This window comes from Ahaetulla prasina, chromosome 4, assembly GCF_028640845.1.
Source record: "Ahaetulla prasina isolate Xishuangbanna chromosome 4, ASM2864084v1, whole genome shotgun sequence".
Lineage (NCBI taxonomy): Eukaryota > Metazoa > Chordata > Lepidosauria > Squamata > Colubridae > Ahaetulla > Ahaetulla prasina.
The window spans coordinates 100,761,340-100,772,003 of record NC_080542.1 but is presented as its reverse complement, the minus strand read 5'-3'; the positions used below and the strand labels follow the sequence as shown (position 1 = coordinate 100,772,003).

Genomic DNA, 10,664 nt, shown 5'->3' with positions numbered 1-10,664 from the left:
CCTCTTATGAAACATATGTAAAAAAGAGTAAGGCTAAGATCATATAGTTTTGGCTACCATCTTTATATCTTTTAACTTCCAGCCAGTCATAAATAAAATGGTTTTTGAATTTTGACAATAGGAAGATCTCCCAGAATTTCCTACCCAGATAATGATGGATTGAAATTCATCTTCAAATTGCCAAGACTGAAAAACACTGCCCTACCTCTTACTAATATTTTACCCTTAGCTGGGCTAGATTATGATAATTATTTATTTAAATTTGTTCCTCCAACCACCAATTCTTTTTTTGTTAAATCAACCCTAATTATAAAAAAAATGTTCTTAATTCCTTCCTTCTAAATAACTCAAAGGATTAGCATATGAAAATAAAAACAAAGCAAAATTAGGATTACATAACTATGTTGGGTAGCACTGCTATTTTTAGGGATCACAATAAAAGTCTTGCAAAGGACAGGCCCTTGGCCATCGTGATGACATTTTGAAGATGACAGATTCCAAAATTCTTCAGGAAACGACCCTCCCTCTTTGAAAGGGAAGCTGCGCCAGGGGATTTTATTATATTCCATGGAAGACATGAAATAAAAATGATCAGGCAGGATTAGGTATTGGTGGCCATGCAAGCGCAGCCATATCATGCGGTTGCCTAGCAACTTGGGGGTGGGGATAGGGTTGGCAATCTAAAGAAAGAGAAAGAGAAAGCGGGGCTGCAAACACTCCGGCCAGAAATGGCAGGGTGACATTTCATTTAAGGTAAGTTTGAATGGGCTCCGCTCAGCACTGTTTGGTTTGGCTCACGATGAGGAACACGGAGGAGGAATTTCACCTGTCCTGTGTAGGCATTAGAGCTAAACTCGGAGCGGCGGAGTCCTGCTGGGCTCAGAGCTCTCTTCCTGTGAAAACGGGGAGGGAAATATCATTCCAATCTCTGTTTCATTGACCAGAAATCTGATAACAACGGGCAAAGAGCAAGCATAGGCCAATAGTTACCGTTGGACAAAATCTTGCAAATGTTATTATTGCGAGCTTTTTTGCAAACCCAGGAAGGCACAGGAAGAAGGTATTTTCACCCCGCGATGTTCACGCCGCAGTCTGAGAAATACGATCTACTGTAACGGATTGCACTTTATAAGAACACGAATCAAAATAGCATTGTACCCAGCTAGCAGCAAGGGAGTAATTCATATTAGGGAGGAGTTATTTTGAAACACAAAAGAAAGACAGAAAACTTTTATAAATTTTATTTATTTGAAATATTTCGAATAACGCAAAAATCATTTCCGATTGCAAAAGATCTTCTCGGCCTCCCCCGCCCCCCAGCAAACAGGAAGTTTATGAGTTTTGCTAGAAAAGCCTTTGACACAAGTCATGGCACCACTTTAAGGAAGGAAGAGCTTTCTTACGCTGAGCTCCCCGGTTGCTTTGGGGCTGTGAAGTGAAGTAGTTGTTTTGTGGGAGAGACGGAAGGCAGTGAGCTGAAGATAACCTGGGGGTGCAAATACTTCTTGTAAGAAAACATGAGGGTTTATGGTGCTATGGTGTGAATACTAGTGCTTTTTCTCTGCTTGCCAAGTAGTGGTAAATAAACAAGACTTAGGAAAAAATGGAAGTAGTCTACTGTCTCTGAACGAAATGCAAACGTGCTAATGGAATTTTTTTCATCACTCAGAGAGAGAGAGCCTCGATTCTCGTTTTCTATCACCTACCAGTTTGAGGCTATATTGAGGTATTACGTTGCAGTTCTTGATCTATTCTAAGAAACTTGCATAGGACTAGGCTCTTCAGTTAATTATGGATCTGCTTGTCTGCCCTCTGGAATGAGATCTCCACCCCCAAAATTTGAACAGGTCCCACCCTTCTGAGATTTTGAAGGGTCTTAAAGACTGGCTCTTTATCCAGAGCTTTGGACAGGACGATTGCTTTTCCTTTCTTCCTTTCTGTTGTGCCTCTGTCTTATGCTATTTTTAATGTTTTCTGTATTTGTTAAAAAAAACTTTGAATAGTTGTAAACTGCCAAAGTCACTGGAAGTCAGACTGCATTTATTATGCATTTAATACAATTATATAACTTTATTTTAGGTAGTCCTCAACCTACAACAGTTCGCTTAGTGACTGTTCATAGTTACAATGGCCCTGAAAAAAGTGACTGTTTTTCACACAACCGTTACAGCATCTCCATGATCACGTAATAAAAATTTAGATGCTTGGGAACTGCCTCATATTTCTCTATATTCTATGTTCTATTCATGATGGTTGCAGTGTCCCAGGGTCATGTTATCACCTTTTGTGACCTTTAGAGAAGCAATGTCAACCTGGAAGTCAGATTCATCAACAACCATATTACTCACTTAATAATTGCAGTGATTCACTTAACAACTGTGGCAAGAAAGTGGGGCAAAATTCACTTAATAATTGTCTTGCTTAGCAACATAAATTTTGGGCTCAATTTTGTCACAAGTCAAAAACTACCTATATAAAATTAATAAAGTATATTATGTCATACTTCCCATGCTTTACCTCTGAATAAACAGGCAGGCAATACAAATATTAAAGATTAATATTATGCCATTCTGATACATATTGCATAACTTGTTTGAAGTGTTTATTTTATAATTGCTATGTTATTTAATATAGATCAGTAATGTACAGCAGTATGCTGGAGTAAGGCCAGCAAAGCAATCAGTGGTGTTCATTACAATGTTCCTTCACCTACTGGAAAAATTAAAGTCACATGGTTGGTTTCTGCTTCATGTAATGCCATTGAGCTCCAACAGTATCACATATTGCAAACCTCTGTATTCACAACAGAATTGTGAGTTCAGCCAAACTATGAGATGCTGGAAGAAATAAAAACAGATTTTTAATTCCATTTTGGAAAACAGCTTTAGAATATTATTACAGTTGCACTTACTTAGCTTTCATAAAGATTATCTACATGAAACGTGAACCAAAAACAATAATCTGGGAAGCACATAAAAGGATTGGTAAATAAAGAGAAACATGTTTTAGTATGGAAAGAATCTTTTAAAAAAGTGACTTGAGGAGAAATCTTTCTTCATCATACTGCAAATCATTTGTGATCATACCAGATCGTTTGTGATCTGGTAATGCCAAAGCCATATACAGGTAGTCCTGGATTTACAACCATTTATTTGACTGTTCACAGTTAAAACAGCACTGAAAAAAAGTGACTTATGACCATTTTTCACACTTAAAACTGTTGTAGCATCCCCGTAGACATGTGGTAGAAAATTGGATACTTGGCAACTGGGTCTGTATTTAGGATGGTTTCAGTGTCCTGGGGTCATGTTATCATATTTTGCAACCTTCTGATAAGCAGTGGGGAAGCCAGAGTCATTTGACAATTGTGTTAATAACTGCAGCGATTCACTTAACAACTGTGATAAGAAAGGTCAAATGAGACAAAACTCACTTAACTGCTGTCTTACTTAGCAACAAAAATTTTGGACTCTATTCCAAATGTAACACCGCTCCTGCGCAGACTGCACTGCGCGGCTTCAGTTAGTCCAGAATGCAGCTGCGCGGGTGATAGAGGGAGCTACGCATAGCTCCCATGTAACACCGCTCCTGCCCAGACTGCACTGGCTGCCTGTGGCCTTCCGAGTGCACTTTAAGGTGTTGGTTACGACCTTTAAAGCGCTCCATGGCTTAGGGCCTGGGTACTTACGGGACCGCCTGCTGTTACCACATGCCTCCCACCGACCCGTACGATAAGTAAGTGGGTAATTCGTATTTTAAATTGTATATTGTGGTGTTTTGTATTTTATTGTTGCCTGTACACCGCCCTGAGTCCTTCGGGAGAAGGGCGGTATAAAAATCAAATAAATAAATAAATAATAAATAAATAAATAAATAAATTAGGTGCCCAATTCAGCCATTCCAGCTGCTGTGCCCAATTCAGCCCCCTCTACCACAAAGATCCTGCAGGAAAAGGGCAGTATGGACAACCGTGGGATCTGGCAGGGTGAGAGCTGTGAACCATAAACACAAAGCTTTTACAGTGTCCCAGTATAACAGATATAGTGCCCTTGCTGACCTTAATAGGAACACTAAAGTGACAGATCAAGGTAGCTGTGATACTGATAACTCAAACAATCAAGGGATTATGGTCCGAAATGAAGAACTTACTTTGGAAAAGTGTGTATCAAGTGTATCAAGTATTACAGATCGGTCACACAAGAAGAGCACGGTATCCAAAAAGAGAAGCCACCTTCTGATTGGTGATTCAATTGTAAGGGATGTAAATTTAGGAAAGGATATGGAGGTTTTGAAAGAGGTCAGGTGTCTACCTGGTGCTACTGCCAGCAGAGACAAGAGGCGTATTCTTAAGATAGTCAAGAATGCCAGTAAGGATTCTGATGTTGATGCTATTATACATCTTGGCACAAATGATCTGTCCCAAAAGGATGTACTTTCTGTGCAGAATGATTTCCAGAGCTTGGGGTATGAACTTAATAGCATAGGTTGTAGGCTTATCTTTTCAGAGGTTTTACCAGTACGTAAGGAACAAAAAAGTAAAGGCAGCGTGTAGTGGAGTTTAATGTGTGGCTAAAGGAGTGGTGTAAAAGGTTTTATTAGTCACAATGTCTGCAACTGGTCCAATGAAAAACTGTACAAAAAAGATGGATTGGATCCATCAAAAAAAGGGACTGTTACTTAGCAATAAATTCACAGATTTTCTGGATAAACATTTAAACTGAACTGAACAGTGGGGACAGAGAATTAACTGATACAGAAAATTTCTGTCCCCAGCAATCGAAAACTAAAAGGGTTATCAGTGCATGTAACATAGATGTCTGTATGGGTAAGACTATCAACCCAAAACCAAGAATTTAACAGTGTGCACTAAACCAACAGGTGGCAAGAAAGTAGGGGCAGTCAACACAGGTTATGTAGACAGTAAACACAAGGTCAATCCAAATGAACTCAAATGTCTATACACCAATGCACAGAGTATGAGGAATAAACAGGGTGAATTAGAAATTCAAGTAAATGAGGGCAGATATGATATTGTTGCCATTACGGAAACTTGGTGGGATAAAACTGACAAATGGAACATACAGCTAGAAGGATATAAATTATTTTTTATTTTATTATTATTATTTATTTGATTTTTATACCGCCCTTCTCCCGAAGGATTCAGGGCGGTGTACAGGCAAAAGTAAAAATAGACAATACAATATACAGTTTAAAATGCAAATTTTAAAATTTAAAAGAAATAGACCAAATAAAAGAGGAGGTGGAGTTGCACTATATATAAGAAATAACTACATCTCTACAGAAATAGAGCACAACAATGATGAAAATCATCTTGAATGTATTTGGGTCAATATAAAAGGGGTGAAGAACAATATTGCCATAGGTCTATACTATAGGTCACCCAACGAAACAGAGGAAGTAGATGAACTTTTTGCTAGTCAGCTAACTAAGGTATGTAGGAAGCACATCACAGTAGTAATGGGAGATTTTAACTACCTTGACATCAACTGGGAAACAAACTCTGCACCAAGTGGAAGATCCAACAGGTTCCTAACAAACCTAGCAGACAACTTTGTTTCCCAAAAAATAGAGAAGGCGACAAGGGGATCAGCCATACTGGACCTAATTCTCACTAACAGAGATGAAATGATAGAAGGTGTTGAAGCTACAGGAACCTTGGGGGCAAGTGACCACGCAATATTGGAATTCGACATTAAGCAAATGCAAGTAGTAGAACAAAGTCAAACTAGAGTCTTGGACTTTAAGAGAGCTAATTTCAATAAACTTAGAGCTTGAGAAGGATTCAATGGATGAGAATCCTCAGGGGGAAAACAACTCAAGAAGCTTGGGAAATTTTGAAAAGTGAGATTATAAAAGCGCAGTCTAGCACAATACCAATGAAGAAGAAAAATAATAGATCTCAAAAGAAACCAGCATGGATACATAAAGAACTATCTGACAAATTGAAAGACAAAAAAGACAAATATAAAAAGTGGAAAGAGGGGCAAATACCTAAGGCAGAATATCAGCAAATAGCCCGAGCCTGTAAAGATGAAGTGAGGAAAGCTAAGGCTCACAGTGAACAAAGGCTAGCGACAAAAGTAAAAAATAACAAAAAAAGCTTCCTCCAACATGTTAAAAACAAGAAAAAAGTCAAGGAAACAATTGGCCCATTGCTGGGAGAAAATGGCAAGAAGATGACAAGCAACAGGGAGAAAGCAGATCTATTTATCTCATTTTTTGCATCTGTCTTTACACAAAAGGAAAAAACAATCCAACCTATCAAAAACAGCACTACAAAAAACAGATTAGAAACACAAGTTAAAATAGGGAAGAAAATGGTAAGTGAACACCTATCTACCCTAGACGAGTTCAAATCACCAGGACCGGATGGATTACACCCCAAGGTTCTGAAGGAACTGGCAGACGTGATCTCAGAACCACTGAACTATATTTTTCAAAGATCCTGGAGCACAGGGGAGCTGCCAGAGGACTGGAAAAGAGCTGATGTAGTTCCCATCTTCAAAAAAGGGGAAAAAAACAGATCCTGGAAACTACAGACCTATCAGTCTGACCTCAATACCGGGAAGATTCTGGAAAAGATAATCAAGCAATGAATCACGAACACCTAGAAGCAAACAAAGTAATAACCAAAAGCCAACATGGGTTTGTCAAAACAGATCATGCCAGACTAATCTTATCGCATTCTTTGACAAAATGACAAAATTAGTAGACCAGAGGAATGCTGTTGATATAATTTACTTGGACTTCAGTAAAGCATTTGATAAAGTAGACCATAACCTACTACTAGATAAAGTAGAAAAATGTGGGTTAGACAGCACCACCACCAGATGGATTCGTAACTGGCTGACCAACCGCACTCAACGTGTAGTCCTCAACGGAACTACATCCACATGGAGGGAAGTATGCAGTGGAGTACCCCAAGGCTCTGTTTTAGGCCCAGTACTCTTCAACATCTTCATCAATGACTTGGACGAGGGGATAGATGGGGAACTCATCAAATTTGCAGATGACACCAAGCTGGCAGGAATAGCCAACACTCCAGAAGATAGGCTCAAGTTACAGAAAGATCTTGACAGACTTGAACATTGGGTGCTATCTAACAAAATGAAATTCAACAGTGAAAAAAGTAAGGTTCTACATTTAGGCAAAAAAACCAAAATGCACAGGTACCGTATATGTGGTACCTTGCTCAATAGTAGTACCTGTGAGAGGGATCTTGGAGTCCTAGTGGATAACCATTTAGATATGAGCCAGCAGTGTGCAGCAGCTGCTAAAAAAGCCAACACAGTTCTGGGCTGCATAAACAGAGGGATAGAATCAAGATCACGTGAAGTGTTAGTACCACTTTATAATGCCTTGGTAAGGCCACACTTGGAATATTGCATCCAGTTTTGGTCTCCACGATGTAAAAAAGATGTTGAGACTCTAGAAAGAGTGCAGAGAAGAGCAACAAAGATGATTAGGGGACTGGAGGTTAAAACATATGAAGAACGGTTGCAGGAACTGGGTATGTCTAGTTTAATAAAAAGAAGGACTAGGGGAGACATGATAGCAGTGTTCCAATATCTCAGGGGTTGCCACAAAGAAGAGGGAGTCGGGCTGTTCTCCACAGCACCTGAGGGTAGAACAAGAAGCAATGGGTGGAAACTGATCAAGGAAAGAAGCAACTTAGAACTAAGGAGAAATTTCCTGACAGTTAGAACAATTAATAAGTGGAACGACTTGCCTGCAGAAGTTGTGAATGTTCCAACACTGGAAATTTTTAAGAAAATGTTGGCTAACCATCTGACTGAGATGGTGTAGGGTTTCCTGCCTGGGCAGGGGGTTGGACTAGAAGGCATCCAAGGTCCCTTCCAACTCTGTTGTTATATTATATTATATTATATATTTAGATTTAGATAATTCTTTTTCTATTTGTGTGTATGAAAATCTTCAGTCCTCCAATTTGAAACAGTATTTTTTCTAGGCAGATACTTATTATTATTATTATTATTATTTATTTGATTTTTATACCGCCCTTCTCCCGAAGGACTCAGGCAAGATAAAACCAACAATACAATATACAGGTTAAAATACAATTTAAAAAACTTATTTAAATTAGCCTGAAAATTAAAATTTGCCATAAACTAAAAGCCCCGTTTAAAAAATTAATAAAATTTAACATTAAAAATTCCAATTTAAGCCAGCCCCGCGCGGATAAAGAGATGTGTCTTCAGTTCGCGACGGAATGTCCGAAGGTCAGGTATTTGGCGTAAACCCGGGGGAAGCTCGTTCCAGAGTGTGGGAGCCCCCACAGAGAAGGCCCTTCCCCTGGGGGCCGCCAGCCAGCATTGTTTGGCGGACGGCACCCTGAGAAGTCCCTCTCTATGGGAGCGTACGGGTCGGTAGGAGGTATGTGGTAACAGCAGGCGGTCCCGTAAGTACCCAGGTCCTAAGCCATGGAGCGCTTTAAAGGTCGTAACCAACACCTTAAAGTGCACTCGGAAGGCCACAGGCAGCCAGTGCAGTCAATCAATAGTACAGGTGCCCCGGAGTGGGGTCTCGATTGCCCTGGCAGTGGGCATCTGCTTAATCGTCCGCATGCCCCAGGTCTTTTCCTGGTCGATGCTGCAGCTTGTAGTAAGCAGCCAAAAGATAGTCCATCTGGTCAATCGGGTGAAAGTGCCACGGCGTTGGTGATGTAGCCAATAACCTAGCAGTGGTCTATGGTCTGTGACAATGTCAAAGTCTCTGCCAAACACGTATTCGTGAAATTTCTTTACCCCTGACACTATAGCTAGGGCTTCCTTATCTAACTGACTATAGTTCCTATCTGTTGAGGACATTGTTCTGGAATAGAACGCTATTGGGGCTTCTGTGCCATTTGGAGTCTGTGGCTGAGCACAGCCCCACTCCGTAAGGGAGGCATACACATACCAGAATGGCATTCTGCTGTGGTACTGAATTAGCAAGCTATCTCGAGTAGGTTTTTACTGCTTGAAAGCCCTGGCTTCGACTTCCCCAAGACCAAACTTCTTTCCCAGCAATATGTAGGCTCAGCAAGTTGCCTTGTTTTTAAAAAGACCGCGTAAAATTCACTAGACCCAGGAAAGCCTGTAGCTCTGTTTTGTTTTGGGCGCTGGAGCCTTTCTTATTGCCTTGACCTTGCTCTCAGTGGGGTGAATTCCCTTTTGTCTATTCTGTAGCCCAAGAATTCTACAGATTCTACCCCTATTTGGCATTTTCACTTTAAGCTTTTAGACCGGCTGACGGAAAATGCCCAAAACTTTTCTCTCAGGCGCTCCCCAGTTCCTCTAAATTTTCTGCCGACACCAACACATCATCAAAATAGGAACTACCCGGGAGCCCTTGCAGAAATCGCTCCATTAAGTTTTGAAATAGACCTGGTGCCACACTCACCCCAAACTGCAACGGGTGCACTTGAAAGCCCTCTATGCGTCACGATCGTTTGGGCTTGGCTGTGTTGCGTCACGGGTAGCTGTTGATAGGCTTGTGCCAAATCTAATTTAGCAAAACTTGCCCTTGACCCAACGAGTGCAGCAAGTGTTGCACCAGGAACTGGGTAAGCGCTCTTTTGCAAGGCTTTGTTTAACGCCGCCTTGTAATCAGCGCAGATTCTACTGACCCATCTTGTTTTACAGGGGTGATTGGCGTCTCCCATTTGGCATGATCGACTGGTACCAGTATCCCTTGCCTTATTAACTTGTCTATCTCCTATCAATCTTGGGCTTAAGGGCAAAAGGTACCTCCTTGCTTTTATCCGGATAGGGCTACCTGGGGTCTAGATTAAAGGAAATAGGGGTCCCCTTGTACTTGCCCAGGCAGTCCTTGAACACATCTTGAATTCACTCATGAGTGCATCTTTAAGGTTAACGTCACTTCTGTAGATGCCAGTCACTCCCATGCCCAATGCAGAACCAGTCTAGTCCCAACAAACTTGGCAGGGTCCCTTCGACGATCGTGATGGGCAGGGTCTTCTTGTGGTCCGTGCACTCGGACAGAGGTGGTCCCTCGAACAGGGATGCGATTCCCTTGGTAGTCGTGGACTCGTAGCCGTTGTGTTTGCAGGTGGCGACTGATGGCAAAGCTTTGCAAGAGTGTCCCAGGACATGATTGTGATCGCTGACCCGGTGTCCACTTCTAGTCGGCACGGCACTCCTTCTATTTTGGGTTTGGTGAAGATTTTCTTCTCCACCGGGTTGTGACCTATTATCACAGTCGTTTGATTGAAGTTCGCGCCTTTTTGTTTGCCAATCACGGGTCGCCTTGCCGATCCAGCGCTCTGATTGGCGATTTGAATTTTCGGGAAGGTTGGGGAGCTCGACAGACTTGAGCCAGGTGCCTTCTTCTACCGCCGACATGTAGCGTCCTTGAACTTGCATTGTTGGCGCTGGTGTTGACCTCCATAACTTCCGCATTCGTCCCGGTCTTCTTTGCCGCGTTTCTCGGTTCGACAGACCCTTCCTCATCCTCACCGTCTGATTCGGTCTGGATCTCTTCTTGGTGCACTGGGGTTGATTTGTGCTCGCCGGTGTGAGCGGCTTTGCAGGGTTTCCGCCGCTTGGGTGGACATCTCATGAGCTCTGGCCGTCCAGGCGTTTGCCAGTGTTTTGCTCTTGATAGCAGCCTCCGCCGCATGT

At 41.6% G+C, this 10,664-nt stretch overlaps 1 protein-coding gene across 1 annotated transcript in view; it reads left to right on the top strand.

Annotated features, from left to right (window-relative positions):
- The first annotated feature begins 675 nt into the window (after positions 1–675).
- PLCL2 (phospholipase C like 2) overlaps positions 676–10,664 on the top strand; it is a 161,287-nt gene continuing 151,298 nt past the window's right edge. The window contains exon 1 of the mRNA XM_058183236.1: positions 676–753. The gene's annotated coding sequence lies outside the window, so the exon portion shown is untranslated. The remainder of the gene's footprint in view (positions 754–10,664) is intronic.